Below are 19,413 nucleotides of genomic sequence, written 5' to 3'. Positions count from 1 at the left end.
TCCCTAGCTCTCTGGCAGTGGGCACAGGGTCTCACTTGGCTTCCTGTTTGGCATCCTCTGAACCCCTGGCAGCCCATGCCTTGGCCTCATTCCAGGCTGAGGACAGACTCATGAGTACTGAAGCATGGCCACACCAGTGTGAACTCCCTCTGTGGCTCACTATGGCTGGTGGGGCACCAGGTAAAAATGAACCTTCAAAGAAAAGACAGAGCAGGTGGAGGCAGGTTTATATTCAAAGAATGGACTGAGCAGGAGAGCTGTGATATTCACACAGCTTTGGGTCCATTGTGCACATGAACATAAATCCTCTTCACATACTCTAGGAGGGCAATTGTAGACACATTATGGTCTGGAACTGGCGCTGGGAAGGTCTGTCCTATTGGGGCACTGTGGCCACATCCACCAGTCAGTGCTGGATAGGATAGACTATCACTGGCCATACTAGGTGTTCCAATGGGCATGTCCAGGATCCGCCTCCATGTTCTGATGGGCCTCTACCTGTGGTTTGGTGGGTGAGGTCCTCATAGCTACTTTCCTGAGGGTGGAGTGGGATGTCAGCAGTCCAAGTGCTCACAGCACTCAGTTCTCTCCACTCTGCTTGGCCCTGCTTTTCCTGTGAGCCTCCAAGCCTGCCCTGGGGCCTCTGCTGTGGTCCTTAGTGGTCTACAGGCTCTCCCAGGCCTCTTTTGGGTCATGCCTTAGGACTCTGTGCATTCTGGTTCCTGGTAATGATATGGAGAAAGGGCTACCATAAAATGCCAGAGCCAGCCCAGAAGACTCTGTGTGGTCCTTGGAAGGCCTGAGGATGCGTCTGCCCAGAGGTTGACAGGCCCACCCTGTACTTAGATTGACAGCTTCAACTGTGAAGCTGGGCAGTCCCAGTGGCCTGTCTCTCAGCTTAATAAGGCTTAGGGACAGTCACAAGGAAATGAGAAAAGAAGGGAAATAATCACAGAGGATGCACAGCTCTTGAATGACTTGTGCTGTCCAGGCCTAAGTACCACACCAGCATGGACCCCGACCTTGGCCCACTATGGCTGGTGGGGCACAAGTTAAAAATGAATTCTGAAAGACAAGTCAGAGCAGGTGGATGCAGGTTTATATTAAATAGAGTGGAATGAGCAGAAGAGCTCTGGTGTTTACACAGCTTCTTTCAGGGAGTAAGAAGTGCCAGAAATAGGGCCTGGAAGCCAGGCTGTCACTGCAGCCTGTGCTGCTGCAGCCTGTATTACTGCTTATTTACATACTAGGCCTGAATTTCTTCAACTATACAATCCAGTACCTGCCTCGTGGTGAGGCTGCCATTGGACTTTGCTACCCCATCTACAGTCCTCACAACAGGACTGTGTTGTGACACCTGGGACCAGAACTACTGTGCTGCCTCACAGATGAGGAAAAGAGGGCCAGGCTGCATGTGATATAGCTAGTTGTGAAGAGCTACCAGAGGCCATGTCATTTCTGTGAAACCCAAGGCAGGGTCTCTTGAATGTAAAGTGGACCATGAGAAGCTGAGATAACCCTGCAAGGAGACAAGTTTTGGGTTAGTTATTTCCAGAGAGTTCCCAAAAAGCCAGGAGTCTGTCTCACTCTTCTCCCCCTTTAGAGACCTGTTGCCACCTAGAGGTCTTCTCCTGTGTTCCTGGCCAGTTCATAGCCACAACACTGCAGCATAAAGAGGCTGGCTACTGAAAGCAGTCACCTGTGAGCAGCCTGAGCCTCCCCTAGTGCTCACCTCTTCTGAACTTGTGGAGATGGCATGAAGTGACCCAGAGTCCTGCAAATGTGTTCTCAAGAGCAGATGTCACCCTGAAGGAGATAGAGCTTGGTAAGATGTGATGGCGATTCTGAGCCAGACTCTGGACACACCTTTCCTGACCAACAGTCTGCGATACCCTTACACCTCAGGCCCAGCTTTCCAGATATTAGGAATAACAGCCACTGGTGTGTGGGTGACAGGGATGCCAAGAACCTCAGTGTTGAGGCTCTGAGACAGATGAAGAGGGTCCTAGGGTCCTCCCTATATGAGCAGCTCCCCACATGAGTGAAGTCTGAAGACTTCACTCAACTCTCTTTTGAGGACTCCCAGTAGAGCTAGTCTGTCATTCCAACTGTGACTCCTGCCATTTATAGAATGTTCAGCAAGGATATCAGAGTAAAATAGGGCTTGTGTGTCACAGGTGGAGACTGGGAAAGACCCTGGTGAGAAGGAATATGGAACAGGGCACAGTCCCAACTGGGACCCTGGCCTCAAGAAGCCCCCATGATCCTAGCTCAGATGTGTTTAGCTTAGCTTTGGGATCATATGACTCATGGACAGCAGCAGCTAATCCTCAAATGGCTTCTGCTTCACTGGGGAAGTAGGTGAGGTGGGCAGTGAATGTCTGAGAGGCAACAGCCCAGCATGGCAGGAATACTTGCACCTGGCACTGGCAATGCAGCAGTATCTATGACCAGGTGTCCACCAAGCAGTAGGAGGGAGGCTCAATTCCAAGACCATCTCTCACATTATCTAGGAGGGCTGAGAGGCCAATAGGCCCAGAAAGAAAATGTGAGGCCTGCAGTACCCATACCCATCCCAGCAGATACAGGGACATGAGCTTCTGGATGCAAGGGACTTTTCTCTGATTTGTGAGTTTAGGACTTGGTGGGCTCTTCTTCAGCTCAAGGCACATGACCCTGTCTATTTCTAGGTGGACAAAGTACTTTTCATGTGGCTGACACCTCAGCTGCAAGAACAGGAGTCATTCATTGGTAAGCTGAGAAGAGGACAGAGACCTGCCCTGCAGGTCTGGGATAGCAAAATCCAGAGTTCTAGGGCTGAGGGCCTCTGAGAGAATCTCCTGGATTTTTTTTCATTAGGCCACTGCAAAATAATGGAAGAGAAAAGGCCTCTTGGGGATGGGGATGTACTCAGGTTAGACAGCCCAGCCTAAGACTTCAGCAACATCCTGGATGGGAGAGAGCGAGGCTTTTGCTAGTGGACATCCACAAGCCCACTCATTCACCACCTCTTTGCAAAGCTACCCCAGGAACACAGCCATGGTGGTATGCAGGCTGCTGTTGCCACCTAGAGGTCATTCTGCAACCTACAATCAGGCCCAGGCAGGGCTGAAGCCCACTTTCAAAAGAATGTGCTTGGTGGTTGCCTCCATTCATTCAGTACAGGCAACAGACCCAGAAGTTGGGAGATCCGAATTAGCAGAAAGAGAGGGGAGGCTTCTGGTCCCTCTGCCCCACCTCTCTGCAGTCTCCAAGGCTGGATGTGAAAGGCAGGTACAGACCATATCCCCAACTCCTGCCAAAGGCCCAAGGGCCTGGTAGTACACAAGGAGCTGCTGCCTCAAAAGACAGATCTGAAAGCCCTGAACACTGGCTTCTGAATTCCTGCAGTGAAGTCTGCAATATGAAAGCTTAAGATACAAACTGGCTCCTGTTTGCTTTATACACTCCCCCACCCACCGTCATCTGGCTGAGCTGCCTAATCAAACTCCTACCTGAGCCAGGGCCTTTGCAAATGCTGTTCCTGAGCCAGATATCTTCTTTATCATGGCTTCCCTTAGATTTTCACCTTATGGCTTCTGTGGAACACTTACTGGCATGTGACTGGCATCCCCTCATCATAACTGAATGTGAAAGTGAGCTGTGGGCATCATGTGCTCAGCTGCAGGCTGAGTTCCTCTCAGCTGAGCCAACTGGCTCATTAGAGTGCTGATCCCCTGACCTCTGAGCACCAGTTTAGGTGTTGAGTACCTGGTATAGCCACACCCTGGAGTTCCTGATGCCATAAGTCTTCCTCAGTGCTCTCCCCCAGTGTTCCTGCATGTGTCCTCAGCTAAGAAATGCTCCTTCTGAGCTCCTGATTGGGGACTGGTGGAGCACCCTGCCATCAGAGATAACATCAAATGATCCTCCAGAAAACTTGGTACCTGGGTGAAGGAGGTTGAAGTACAGGAGAAGCTGAGTGTCGGGCACAGTGGCTTCTGAAGTACAGGCCAGGAATTCTCAGTATAGAATTCCTGAGAACTCTGCATCCTCCTGTCTACCCTCCTGTCTCTAGGGACCATTATGTACATACCAGGTTCCCCAGTAAGGGGCTCATGGGATTGTCCTCAGCCCAGGGCCTTCTTGTCCTCAAACCACTGCTCTGTGACTCCAACTGAGCTGAAAAATGGTGAGAAGTTTAGGAGAAAGTGCTGGACCCCACCTGGTACAAGGGTTCTGGAATCTGGCACCTGCAGCAGCATCAGGTTAAGTGCACAGATGTCTCCAGGCTCATCTTGTGGCCCACAGAGATGTAAAGAAGCTTGGTGCTAAGGCTGTGTCTCTTCACAGCCTATAGCATGAAAGGTAGGTCAGAGAAATATGGGACACATGCCCTTGGGTCCAGGCCAGCCACAGGGGCTAAAGGCTCTGATGAGGTCCTGAGTGTAAGCAGGAAACTCTTGGACTCCTGTCCCTTAGGCTCCTTCCCAGTGCCTGTACCCAGGCAGAGTGGGCAAGTGCTGACAGCAGAGGGTCTGAAGTGTATGTGTGCGAGTGCATGCACTGCCTCTGACCTCGCAGAGTAGGGTGAAGGTCCAGGCCAGTCACCATTCCCAAGATAGTGCCAGAGCCTCCTGAGAGAAGGAAAGCATCTCCTTCAGTCCACAGAAGCTGAATCTAGAAAATGGGTAGAAAACTTTAAAAGAACTTCTTTCCTTGGTGAAGTGCTGATGTGAGCCTCTTTCTCTTAAAAACCTAGTTACAAGCCAGGAAAGAGAAGGGCTCTATCTTGCATGGATACTGTACCCAAGGAAAGCCATCTGCTGAGACAGCCTTGAGTGTATCTAAGGCCTGACCTTAAAACAGGATTTGAGATGGGCAAAAGCTCATTTTGGAACACAGCACTGGTAAGTAGAGGAGTGGTCTGGGGCACAAGGGGCCACCCTGGCAGCAGGCTATGGCCAGGACTGAGCTTTTACCTTCCTTCTGCTTCCTCTCCTACCAGGAGATTGGGCATGTGTGGGTCACCTCCATACTTTCCTTTGGCAGGGAAAAGGTGAGCCCAGAGTGTATCACATTGGCCTGGGTAGAGTCTGGACCTCTGCACCCTCCACTGATGTTGATGGAGTGAGTGCTCCTCACAAGCTCCTGAGCTGGAGGAAAGGACAGATTGGGTCTCAGCTCTTGGAATTTGCTGTCCAATGGAAGAGCCAAAGTGTTAATGTCACCTTCCCAGTTCAGTTTGCAGGGCCAGAGGAGGGAGATGAAGGAGTGAGAAAGAGTGGATGTAGTCACAGTCAGGAGCAGCAGTCCAAAGCATAGGCAGCACCATGAGCAGGGGCTGGAGGCTGAGCTAGGTGAGCACCCAAGGGGGACAGGCAGCTGGGATGGCCTCGGGGTGACTGGAGAACAAAATCTACAGTAACCTATGTGAGTGTGGTAACAGCACAGAGGTGGAGATGGAAGACTAATCATAGCAAAGGGAGAAGTCCAGGAGCCCAAGGGGTTGTAAGCTACAGGCTAGGATGTACTACCCAGGGCCTCATGGATGGAGGCACCAAGAGAACACCAGGTGTGCTTTACTCCAGGCCAGGATTTAGGCACAGAGAGGTATGCAAAAGGTAGCTGACCAATCCTTCCCATCCCCAGGGCCATTCCAGGCACCTTCTGGCTGGGTTCAGGCTGTCCAGCCCTCCTTACCTTCTCATTGTGCAGGGTGCTGTTCTCCAGCCCATCTACATGCAGGAGTTTCTTGGCCACTCCAGCACAGGTCAGCTCTGTGAAGACACCAAGGTAGAAGGCCACTCCAAAGCTTGGCAGTTGGCAGAGGAGGGTGAACTGGTGAAGTGGGGTTGGCCAGCAGTAAGCCATGCAGCCTGCAAATGGGCACAGTATGAGAGATTAACAGAATCTCACCATCTGCAGACCTGCAGAGCACTCAGGGCCCAGACTCCAAGACCCTCTGTGCCCTGACTTCATTGGTGAGGTTGGTACAGAGGAAGCCTTCTTCCTTTACAGGCCTAGTAGCCTAATTAGCATCCTCACAACACTTCACCCTCTTCTTCCTTTCATTTTATGGCAATTTTCTTTTTCCTCTCCCCTTTGCTGCTGCCCTCAGGCCTATGTATATGTTCCCATGCCCTGGGTTTCCATGCCCAAAAGCAGCCTGCTGCTCTCAAGACTAGCATCCAGGTCAACATGAGTTTATCCTTTGGCTTTGGGGCCATGGGGTCCAAGGGCAGTGGCCAGGATGATCAACAACCTCAGCACCCTCCTGGACCAAGGTCTATTTATCCACAGTCCTGATTATGGAAAGAGGCCATTCTGTCCACTTCATGGATGGTAGTGAGGGTAGGGCTCTCTGAGTTCAGACCCTGTGACTTTTCTCAGTGGCCAGGTTGGCACTGGATCATGGTCCTGGAGATGGGCCAGTGTAGGGTGCTGTGGAGAAGAGGAGGGTAGGCAGTGAAGGTGGGGTAAAAAGGGGGCTCTTCTCTGGGTGGGGGATCTGTCCTGTGTCTCATGGCCTGATGGTGAAAATGAGTCCAGAATGGAGCCATCAAAGTTCTGCTGGCAGAAGATGCTCTTGCCATGGGGTTGGAAGTGCCCTCTCTGGTTTTTCCCAGCACCCACCCTGACCTCTTTTGGGAGCAAGAGTACCTTGATGGTAGAGCATCAAATTTCCACACACAAGGAGGACCTACAGAGCCACAGGGGAGTCACAGTCAGCTAAGCTGATTCTCACTCCTCAGTATGGGCTGTCCTTGAGGCAGCACTAAAAGGAACTGCCCAGGGGTCCAGGTTTTTAGAAAATTCTCTTCTTTTCTGGCTCTGGGTATTGGTGGCTCACAGGAGCCTCCCCCTGTGACCAGGCTGAAGCAGAGGGGCCACTTTACTGCCCTGAAATGAGGCATCTGCCTGGGGCATGAGGCCTGGCTTCTATAGCCATTGCACCAAATCCACCAGGAAGGACAACTCTTGGAAGGCCATGAGGCTAACCATTCATCTCTCTTCATACACCAACTGCCACCAGGCATGCAGGTCAGCAGGCACCCGAGGCCACCTGCTTCCTGCCTCCATTTTCTCTGCCCTGTTGCTCACTTCCAAAAACAAACCTCCCTTCTCGACCCCACCCATGGACTCCTTCTCTGCCTCACCCATGGGTAGGACATGCAAGGTAAAAGATTTAAAACAAGTGACAAGATAACCTTCCCCAAAAATGGTGGTGGGGATTGAGTTCAAAGGTGAGTTCTCAGTTCAAAGGTGCCCACCTGGGACCTGGTATGTGTGAGGATCCCCAACTCCATTTCCCAGGAGCTGTTCTAAAGGTGGTGGTTAGCCTCACCCCTGCTTGCCCCTTCCCTCCTGGCCTTCTTGTAAGTCAATGCTGACTTTACCACTTGCAATGGCTGCTGGAGGCTCAAAGACAAGGCACTGGAAGGCACTAGCATGAAGGCAGCATCATGTGGACACTGGGAGAGATGAGAAACGCTGGGTCCCCTGGAGGCTGTGACAATGAGGTTACCACACTGACTTTATGAAAAGACCTCTAATCATCTAATAAGTTGGGCATGCCTTCAGAGCTAGGAAGTCTGAGAGAATAGGGGTTTGCAGGGACAAGATAGCGTAGAGACACAGAGGGAGGAGGGGAGTGCACCCTGGTGTGCAGCTGCAAGGACAGAAGATGAACTGACTCTGAAGACTTTTCCCATGATGTTGGGAGGTGTGGGTGTGGAGGACAGAGGGCTCAGATGGACCGGGCATTCTGGAATGACTGGGAACAACCCAGAAAGCTTTTAAAGTTCAGCTCCTTTTCTTAGGCTTCTCTGGCAAACAGACTGTTTCAAACCCCAAAGACCCTACCCCACAGTGGAAGAGGGTGGCTGGTTATAACCTGGTAGAGCATATAGGTCAACCTCTGCTCTAGAGCAGATAGGTAAACCTCTGCCTACAGCACATGAGTGTGGAGCTCTTCACTCTCTTTTCATTTGTCTCCCTGGTCTGAGCTACTTTGCAGCCTGGTCTGTTCATTTTCCCCAGGGGGCACAGTGAAATCTGTAATAGGCTCATCTTATGTCATAGGCCTCAGAAATGAGAGGGGGCTTTCCTTTCTTGCTCTCTGGTTTTTGGAGCTTGTGTGGAGAAATTCTAATTAAGCCAACCTGAGAGGACTGTGGGTGTAGGGAATAGGGTGTGGAAAAGATAGTAGTGGTGGGAGCCCAGCCTACAGGGTCATATCAAACAGGGGACAGATCACAAAGGGCTGCAAGCCACTGTCAATAAGTGTTTACTTGATTTACCTTGAGGTTATAGGAAGGACACTGAAGTCCAGTTAAGAGGACTTATGGTGACATGATTCCACTTTTTTTAAAGGAAATTACTCCTAGCCTTGTGTATCAAGGAGTAAGATTTGGGGTGGGGAGCCCATGGCCATTTGCCTTAGTAACCTACAGAGGCAGAGATGGCAGAACAGACAGGGAAGAGGGTAAGGGGAGGCAGACAAGAGGGCAGATTCCAGCAAGATTTAAAAAGCTGAAACTATGAAGATGACATCAGACAAGATGTGAGAGGAAGGGAGGAATCCAAGAAGGGACTGTTATTTACAGCTTGGGCAGGTCTGAGTGTGTGCTGCCTGTCACTGAGGTGAGCACCCAAAGCTGACAACCATACTTGGAGGTAAAGACCATGAGTTGGTCATTAGCAGTCACAGAATTCCCTTAATCTTTTATCTTTTCACTTTTTCCCTTTCAAACACTTCTCACCTGTTAATGAAATTCTATGAAAGGTGAGCTGCAGATGTGGCTTAGTAGTAGAGTACTTGCCTGGCAATATGCTAGGTCCTGAGTTTGGACCCCAGTATCAAAAAGGAGAAAAGGAAACAAAGAAACCTATATACCATTAAGCTCTGAGAGAGCTCTGCATTTTTTTAATATTGGCTTTAGGTCTTATTTTATTTATTTACTTATTTACTGCTGTGTTGTCTAAGCTGCTCTCACACTCCTGGACTCAAGCCATCTTCCTGCCTCAGTCTCCTGAGGAGCTGGGACTGTAGGTGTGTACTTCCACCCATGGTTAGATCATATTTTAAAGCAACAGCACATATAAATTCATCTGTTGCAACACAGGCTTGCCCTTTCTGGTCAAGTTCCCCCTTGGCTCCCAGGTAATCACATTCCTAAGCTTCTCTGAGGTTTTCTGTGCCTGTGTAAACATCCTGCAGATCACTGGCATTAACCACTGTATGGCAGCACCCATGAAAATTCAGATACCTGTTTCCAATAAGGGGTACTTAATGTGTATTTGGGTTTTCACAATTCTGAAAGTGATTTTCAGTGCTGTACTAATACTCTAGCATATGTTTGCTTCAGTAAAAACAGGAATTTGGGCTGGGGAATGCTGGTATGAATAAAGCTCTGAGTTCCACCTGAGCACCACAAAATAAATCAAAGTGTCTCCAGGACTTTCATTTAGAAATGCACATCTCCAGCAATGCAGGACAGTGAATTTAATGATTTAATGGCTGTTTCTGAGAGTTTGTGGTCAGGTATAATATTGAAGCCAGAATTAGACACTCAGATAGGCAAGGGTCAATCCAGAGAATGGAAGGATTGAAATGTTAATTCCTTCAGAACACTTCCTCCACCCTTATCAACATAACCCGCCCTGTTCCAACCTGTTTCTAAGGTAACCCGTCCCAGGGATATATAGGGAGATTTAATAAGCCCTCTTTCTGCCTAAATCACTCTGCTTTGGCTCCTCCAGCCCATCTGCATCTCACCTTTTGGCCTTCCATCTCCTGAGCCTTGTCACTTACACAGGAAGGAGAGAGATAAGGGAGAAGAGATCTGGAGAACAAAGAAAGCCTAGGACATATAAAAAGGCAGAACACCCTCACTTCTTGGGATACCAGGATACTGGCTATGGCCCCCTTTGTCCCTCCTGGGAGAAGTCTATGTTATCCCTTTTTAAATAAACCCTGCTTTGTACACTTGCCTCTGCATGTTTCTCTAATGTTCAAACTTCAACATTTGAGGAAGCAGAACTTGTCACTGGTAACCTGTGGTATCAATGTTAGTACAGATGTTCCTATAGGAAGTAGTCCACTGGGCATTATACAAGTAAAGACTGATCCCTATTTCTACTTTGCTGAGGTTATATTTTTTCTAAATTATACATTTTGTCAAATGTTCTCTATACCTATTGGAATTATCACTTAGAGCTTATTGTTTAGCTTATATAACTGATGATATTTATAGATATTTTTGAGCTATCCTTGAATTCCCAGAATTTATCATATTTGGAAATGATGTGTATTAATTATCCTGATAAATTTGATTTGTTAATTAACAAACAAACTCAGCAATGGGCAAAAGACTTAGCCATTTCTTCAAAGATACATAAATACCCAAAAAGCACGAAAAAAGGTGCTCAACAAAACTAACTATTATGGAAATGCACACTCTGAGGACCAGGTTAGAAGCTCAGTGGTAGATCACTTGCCTAGCATGTGTGAAGCACTGGGTTCTATCCTCAACACCACATTAAAATTAAGAAATAAATAAAAGTATTCTAAAAAATTGAAATGTTCATTATTTAAAAAAACCCAACAAAACAAAACAAAATTCTGAACCAGGCAAGGTGGCACATACCCAGAAACAAAGAAGGCTGAGGCAGGAGAATCATGTGTTCAAGGCCAGTCTCAGCAACTTAGCCAAATCCTGACTCAAAATTTTAAAAGGGGCTGAAATGTAGCTCAGTGGTGGAGCACCCCTGCATTCAATCTCCAGCACCTACCCCCCAAAAAGAGAGAGAGAAAAATTTAATAAATTGATACAGTGAGTCATCTTCTAGGTATATATCCAAAAGAATTAAAGCAGATCTCAAATGTTGATGAACACCAAAGTTCACAGCAATCATAACAGCCAGAAGATGCAGAAGGTGGAAGCAGCCTGAGTGTCTATTAACATATGAGTGGACAGTCTCAGTATCCACCCATATAGTAGCATTCATTATCTAGCTATAAGAAAGTTGAATGCTGATACATTTCACCATATAGATGAACCTTGAAAACATCATGCTAGGTGACACAAGCCAGACAAATGCTGAGCTATTCTATTTATGTGAGGTATCTGAGGCAGTCAGAGTGACAGAAAGTAGAGCAGGAATCTCCAGGGCCTGGGGTGGGGCAGGGGAGTCCTTGTTGGGTGGGGAAGGTGAGGACACTCTGGAGCAGGATCTGGTGGCTGTGTAACACCTCTATGCTTGAAACCACTGACAATACATTTAAAAGTGGTTACACGGTGCATTTGGTGTAATGGGTATTTTAGCACATTTTTTTTTAAAAAAGCAGCAGGGGCCCAGTGGTGGGGTGGTAGTTAGGAACATTAGGGATAGGAAAGAAGGGAAAGCCAGTTCCCAGTTACCTGTAGAAAATATGCATGAGCCAAAGAATTGGTCTCCCTAGCATCTTTCTCTGCAGCTGGCCTACTGCCTAACAGCTACCTCTGTGTACAATGTCTAACCCTCCTGTCAGAGCTGACAAGAAGACTTGAATACCCATCACATGCTGGCTATTGTCAGCTTTTACCAATACCCAGGGTGTATAGGCTAACTGTAGGGGGCAGCTCTGAAGTGGCCGTCTGCAGGAGGTTTGACTGGAGTTCTCAGGCATCCCTCAGCTTCCAGCCAGAGAAGAGAAACTTGTAGCAAAGATCAATGCACGACAGCACCCTTCCCAGGCATCAGGTAGCCAATGAATGGCCCTGGAGCTTCTCTGTAGCTGGAGGAGACACACAGAGCAGAGGCCAGTGTACAGCACAGACTTTAAGTTTGTAAACTAACTGGGTACCATCTGTGGTTGAGATTATTTGCACAGGGATCTGACTAGAAGAAAGTGATCCAGAAACCCATGAAGTTTTTGAAGTCATTTCATTGGGGAAAAAAGTCTCCCACCATCTATAAACATCCACGTGCTGGCTCTCAGGATCAGAAGACCCATCTGTCAGCTAGCAGGCTACCTGACCACCGGAGACCACACTGGACCTGGATGAGTGGCCAGTACATCCCCAGAGGTCTGAAGGTGCTGCATGGGACAGTAAAACTTGGAGAGAACTGTGTCCAGGCCATGAGGGAAGGTAGTCAAGGATGCCTCTGGGACAGGAGTCCCTTGTGTTTCTCCTTTGCCAGCAGAGTAATAAAACTTGTTTTTCCTTTTTCTCAAGGGAAAAATAAAACCCTCTATGATTAATGGTACATAAGCACACTCTGCAAACAGTTTCTCGCTGCCTTTCAACTAGATGAGGCCAATGTACTTAGTTTAGAGCCATGAAATATGAGCTGGTGTGTGTGTGTGTGTGTGTGTGTGTGTGTGTGTGTGTGTGTGTGTATGTGCATGCATGCAAAAGTGTGCTCACTGGGCTGTGTTTAAAAGGCACTGTGTGCAGGAGCTGAGGTAAGCTTCAGTGGCAGGAAGCCAACCTAGCATACATCAAGCCCTTGGTTCCATCCCTGGCATTGCCACTCCCTTCTTTTTCTCTCCAGTATATGACAGCAAGAACAGGCTTCAAAGACCAGCAGCTGGAAGTTGGATGTAAAGGAGGACAGAGGGTCAAATGGGAAGCAATATGGGCACCTGGCTCCTTGGAGCTGTGAGCAAGCCCTGGCCTACACAGGCTGTCCTGCACAAGGCCTCTGACATTTTGGTCAAGTTTTTATGCCCATCTCTTTCTGTGTACCTGCCTGCATTTCAAAGGCTACATACCTGTCTATAATTGCCTTTCTCAGACACTTGGACAGTGGACACTTTGGAGGGCAATGGGATGAGATCATGAAACAATTACCCTAGCCCAGGCCACGGGGTGAAAGAGGTGGGAACCTTGTTGTGCTGAGTGACCATTGTTACTGGATAGCCTGGCTACAGAGATGGTGGCTTTCTCTGAGGGGCACAGGTTATGCTATCATTGGCTTTATCTGGTGTTGGGAGCAGAGGCTCAGTGGTTTCCTGTTTCCATGGTCTCATGGATAGCATGTATTTTGATGTCCCAGCTCCAGTGGCACTCTCTTGCACCACTGTCATCCTGCCAAGTATGATGGTGACTTTGCCCCCAAGAGCTAGGCTACTGGCTTGCTCTAGGTCATCCTGGAGGTGGGTGGAACCTAATCCTTCAGCTCTTGCAAAGCATCTGCAAGCAAGTACCTGAAGAAGTCCCTTTCTGTACAGTCATTCCTATCCCTAAGTAATATGCCCTGACTCAGGTATCAGGGAGGGCAAATTCTTGAACTGAGCCTATCTATGCAATGGCCAGCTGATGAGCCACATTCCCCCATGGGACTGGATGAGGGCCCAGCACTGACCTGCAGGTGAGGGCAGAGTGCATTCCACCAAGAGAAGTGCCCAGTGCTCACATTGTCGAGAGAAAGATGTACTTGGTCACCAGCTGACACAGCTCAAGAATCTGGCTCTCGGTCCCCAGAAGCATGTGCTCCACAAAGAGTGCAATGGAGAAAACCTGATTCCACTGGGTTCTGTCACAAGAGGGTGTTATACACTCAGCTCCAAAAGAGGACTCTGAGGCAGGAGGAGGGGATGAGAAGGCAGGTGTGAGGCAACACTGGAGGATGAACTGACAGGAAAGGTTATCCACCAGCCCTGTCCTCAGAACTCCCACAGCTCTCCATGCAGGCAGGACTTGGGGTCTCACTTTGCTACCTCAGCATGTGAGGTACTGCCACTGTGCCCACTCTCTTATAATCCTGCACATGGTGAGTCCCTCTTGATCCTCATGGCCCAGCACAGATTGGGACCCTCCCCAACCATGAAGGCCTGCCCCTCTGCTTGCCCTGCCTGCCCCTGTCTGTTCTCATGGCTCCCTGCCACCAAAGTGGTTCTCAAAGTGCACCTTAATAACCTGCCTTTCTGTGGCCCTGGGGCACCATGGCCTCTCTGAATGTGGTTTTTCTGTTTCTCCAGCACTATCGAGATGCCTGGCACTTGACGTGGTTCATCAAGGTCAGAGTGAGTGCACAAAAAGCCCCTCCCATGGCAGGAGCACCTGCTTACCCTCCTGCCAACTGTACCAGGACCTGGATTCCACTGATGAGCACAGGCCAAACATTCCAGGGTGAGCTGGGCTCTGTGTCTCACCTGACCTCTTCAGTGACAGCTCTGGCTGTGCTCCTGCTGTCTTGAAAGTGGTATGAACAGCTTCTTTCCCAGATGCATCCAGGCCTGGGGACTTGGCTTTAGGGTGTCTCTTGTCAGAATTTCAGCACAAGTCATTGCAGCAAACATATCTAGTGTCTGAGAAGAGCAGAGCAACCATGTGACCCCACAGAGCCTCTGCTTCTCCACCCACCTGCTTCATTGGCTGTGGTTCCCTTAGGCCAGAGCTTCTGGCAGGGGCAGTGTGTCCTTGTATTCTAGGTTCTCAACCTGCTCCTTTGGGTCTTGGGATACAGGAAGCACTAGCCAGCTGTTCCCAAAATCTCTCAGCTATGCTGATTCACATGCCCCTGAAGGGTCTTTTCTTGTGCTCCTGTGGACAGACCAGGGACTGGGCCTCCCTCCCAACTCACTGCCAACTGTGTTATGCTTTTGTGCAGCTTCAGTGAGGCTCTGCAGAACCAGCAGGTGGATGGTCACAATTCTGGAGAATTTGTGCAGCCAGGTCCTGAAATGCGGATAGGCACGGTGCACCCACAGCAAGCAGAGCCCATCCTTGGGCCTCCCTGAGGCTGCTCATAGCTCACAGACACAGGACCACAGAACCATCTGCAGAAATTGAGGTTTTGAAAATTTTTCAATATGTATTTTTAAATCATAAAGATATGTTTTCCTATGGGAAATCAGAACTATTCAAAAATCATGAGAAAGAAAATTACAAGCCAGACTTCCAATCCCCTGACTTGCTTTTCAGTACAGCCTCTAGCCATTTTCCCAGCTGTGTCTTTCCTCAGAATCATCCTCAAATCAGAATCACTCTGTTCCTGATATTTTTCCACTCAGGATTAGATTATAAGAATACCTCTATCACTCATTTTCTGTGAAAATATTGTTTTCAATGGTTGCAAACAACTATTTTAAAATTGTCCTACTTTAATATGTCCCTCCTTAATTTATTTGGACAATTAAATTGTTTCTAATTCTTCTTGATCAGAAACAAAGCTGGAAAGCCTTGCTGTGAGCACCTGCCTGGACTTGGCTGATACTCACAGCATGGCGAGAAGCTGCAGGGGGCAGGCTTCCCAACCACCATGCCATGTTACCATAGCTCAGCACTTGCCCAGGAAGATTATAAGCCTGCCCTTCTTTTGGAAAACTCAGTTTTGCCAGATGAGCAGGCACAACTGGCATCTGAAGACTGTTTATCTTCTCTTGACTGACTGGTTGGGCTGAGCATGTGAGCAAAGCCTTCTAGAAGCCTGCACAATTATGCCCTGTACAGCTGACTAATAACTTCTACCCATTTTTAAAAATAAGATATCTTCTGCTCAGTCCCTGAAACACCTTGCTAACATTTCATCATGCTGGCTAGAGTATGTTCTCCCATATTCTTTACCTTCTTTTGCTGTGCTGCATGTGATTGCCAGGCATCTGAGTTTCCATCTCAGGCTTGGCTGCAGCTCTGCAGTTAGCACTTGTCTAGCATGTCTGAGACTCTTGGTTTCCTCCCTAGCTCCAGAAACAAAAAGTGTCAACCATTCCACTGAGTTTCACTTATTATTTTTACCTTAAGAGTTTAGTTACATATGTATCTTAATTTTGTCAAGAGAAACTCAACAATTTCAATAGAATGTTACAAGGAACCTGGAGAGCTTCTTAAGGTACTAGTATGCCCCATTTCTCGAGGCCTTGGGGAGTGATAAGGACTGGTCATGTGTTCTGCTCAGGGGACATTCTGAGCCTAGCATCCTGCATGGCTTCATTATGTTCTCCCACACCGCAGCATTAGATCTCAGAAGCTGAGTTCCCATGTTTGCCCCCAGGCGATACCATGCAATTTCCACACATGATCTTGAGTAGGTACCTGCCTTTATCTCCTCCCAGGTAGACACTCTCATAGTCAAGAGCAGGAAGTCCCTCAAATAGTACTGAACCAGCTCCTGCTGCAGATCCCTAGGGAACTGTGCAAGAAACATGCCCAGGGTAGTCTGCTGGAAGATTTCTACTAACTTATCTGACTGTAATTTAGGGAGAAAGCCAGAATGGATTGAGACAATTAAAGCCACAAGCTAAGAAAAGCTTGCTTCCTAGGAAGGAGCCACAGGCTAGTGTAGCACCTGGGGGTGACTCAGAGAGAAAGTGATATTGGCTGCCTTATATAAGAGAGTGGTGGATGTATAAACTAGGGGACATAAAGGTAAGCAGGATCAACATTCAATTTAGTCCACACTAGCCCCAACAGGAAAAAACATCTGAGGGAGTCTGAGTTTTGTGCTGTATGTCTGTTTGCTGTAATGGGGCCCCAATAAGCCTGGGTTCCCAGGAAATCAGGACCAAGTGGGCTGCTCATCAGGGCTGGGGTCAAAGACTATGCCAATCAGAGATATTTGCCTTCCAGAAGATGGGGAGTTTGCTCCAAGCTGCACACTCTGCTGGACCATCAGGGTTCTGTAAGGCATTGCCCCAGGTGAAGAAACACCCTCTCAGCAAGAAACAGACTGCTACACATTGGTTTAGGACAAACAGCAGAATACAGAGCCAAGAAAACAAGTTCACTTTTAATATATGGTTCTCTAAGTAAATTTTGAAAAGATGCTTTCACATGTAGGTGAAAGATGATTTCCAAAAACACAGCACTGTCACTGGCTTTTCTGGAATGACCATGGTCAAACAGTCCCCAGCATGTGAAAGCAGAGTACACACTTTCTAGCTTGTGTGACTCAGGAGAGACCAATTTCTTAGCATGGAAGAAGGGGATACACTCCTTTCATTGCTAGTATTTTCTGAGAAAGCTTAATGGGACCTTTCCTGGGTCTGAGCCTCAGGATTGGAATGGTCAACTTGCAGCAGGTAGCAAGCCCTGTGCCTGCTGGAACATGCTCCAGTTCACCATACTGCTGGTCAGTGCACCATTAAATCACCTCACAGGCTCCCTTGATGGTGTGACTTAAAGGCTTTCCACCTCCTGGAGACTTTTACTCCTTCAGCACAAATTTCAGAATGAAGGCAGGACATGAACTTGAGCCTATTCCCCATGGAAAGTGTGAAAACTACAAGTCCCAGAATTTACTAGGTGCTAGCTGCTGTCTGCCCGCTAATGGTCAGGCAGTGTCTTTGTGGGTAAAGTCTGCATCAGGCCAATCTTGAGCAGTGCTCACTTTTTACATCTGTGATATACTGGGCCTTGACCAAGAGCTCTTCTAGATAGTCCCTGATTCCCCAGCTGAAGGGGACACTGTTACAAGTACCCTCAGGAAGGCTCATATGGTTCTGCAACATGATAGTAAACATCTCAGTCTTGGATCTGCAGTTAGGTGAGGTGAACGAGAGGTGAAGGTGCTGTGGGCCAGGGGTGGCTCCATGGTAGATTGCTTGCTTGGCATGTGCAAGGCCTGGGTTCCATCCCCTGCAACACATAAAAATAAAACAAGGCTGCACAGACAGTTGCTGTCTCCCTTTATGGCCAGGGCTCCTGCTTAACAAGAAATGGAGGGCTACCTCATCACCCCTGTTTACAGACAGAATGAAAGGCAGGCCATCTATGCAGGGCCTAAGAGGGGTCCAAAGCCTCAGGAAGAACCAGGTCTCTGGGGCCTGTGCCCGTCTCTCTACTGCATCTTATTGGCCAATATTCCAGAATTGAAGTCCTTGCAATCTGAACAGAAAGCTTGGGGAGGCCCCACACAAAATAGGGAACAGTATAATGGAACATGGGCATGATCAAGGACATATTCTTTCCAAAGGGCAGTGTCCCCACTGCACACAGAATCCAACCTGACTTTCTGAACTATCACAGGTGCCCTGAGAGGAGAAAATGAGGAGAGAGACAGGACAAAGACCTTCCAGGATGCCACAACCTCACAGAAGGAGCTGGCGAAACATTCCTTGGAAAGCAGCGTCTACATTCTCAAGCCCAGGAAAGCGACTAAGGGTGCTGTGTAGATTTTCATTCACCTTATATTATTCATTACAAGCAGAATATTCAACAACTTACTGTTACTAAAAATATACATCCATAGCTGCCCAGGCTGGTGACTGTGGTCCAATCAGAAGCTCCAGGTTGCCATCTCTGTCAATGAGAGAAATTATGCTGGCCAGCAGAGGGGTGACTGTGCTTTGGACCCACTTCCAAAGGGTATGTCTGAAGCAGGGGTGGGACAGGGGACAGGGGACAGTGGCTCAGCATCATAGCCAGTGCTGTTCTTGACATCTCCTTCCTCTGTGTCAACAAGCTTTCTAGCCTACAAGCCAGGGCTACAAATTGAAGTTTCCATCACTTTTAAGTATAAGAGACTCACAAATGCAATTGTCTTAACATTATAAGCAGGATGTATGGAACTTGATTTTACATCTAGTAATAGTAACTAGTGCCTTGAAAAGATGAAGAAGTATTTGCTGCATTTTATATATTTTTTTCAGAACAAGCCTACTAGGTTCTAAAAACAAATCGAATAATGACCAACTTCACTATAAAATTAAATAAATATTTTTTTAAAAAATGTAGCTATAGATAAAATATAATAAAGATGAAGAGACCAAACTAAATTTGATACAAAGTTAAATAAGAAAATATGTTTATTAAGAATTCGGCTTTTCTTAAAGGTGTTTCTGTAACTAACCCTGAGTACTTTAAACTGACAGTGGTTAATTGGTTGAATTGGTTGAAGTGGTTAATTGGTTGAACATCTCACGTTCATGCTAAAATGATATATTTTTTACATAATGAAAAGTGCCACAATTTCTTGTGGTAATGGATATAATTAATAAATATTTATGTTGAAAAAGAAAGTGAAGCTCTTTGTAGGGAAATTTTTTTCTGAGTATACAATACAAAGGATTCTACAGCAAATTTAAAAATATCTACTGAGAAAACAAACATCCCATTAGTCAAGGACATCCCTTGTCTTAAGACCCCAGGCTAGAACATGCACAGAGGATGTAGGGGAGGCAGTGAAAATACCCTGGGTTGGAGCAGCTGAGAGCCCTGAAAAGTGATCCAGAGTAATGCAGTCACCACAGAGGGTCTCCAGGAGATCAAATTTGAAATAATTTGAGAATTAAAAAAAAACAAATGAAGGCAACAGGCTATATAAAATGATTAACTAAAAACCAGAAGACTTCTGCCAGAGAGGACTCCAAGGAGGCCAGCTGTCTAGCCCCAATGGTATGTGACATTAAGTCTGAGACACACAGTGCTGGTAAAGTGTCACAAGATCCTGCGGCAGACCAGCAGTTTCCCAAGGGCCTGCCAGCCCCAGAAATGGGTATTG

Source organism: Ictidomys tridecemlineatus, chromosome 16 (assembly GCF_052094955.1).
Source record: "Ictidomys tridecemlineatus isolate mIctTri1 chromosome 16, mIctTri1.hap1, whole genome shotgun sequence".
Classification (NCBI taxonomy): Eukaryota; Metazoa; Chordata; class Mammalia; order Rodentia; family Sciuridae; genus Ictidomys; species Ictidomys tridecemlineatus.
The sequence above is the reverse complement of the archived record's forward strand: the minus strand, read 5'-3'. Positions refer to the sequence as shown.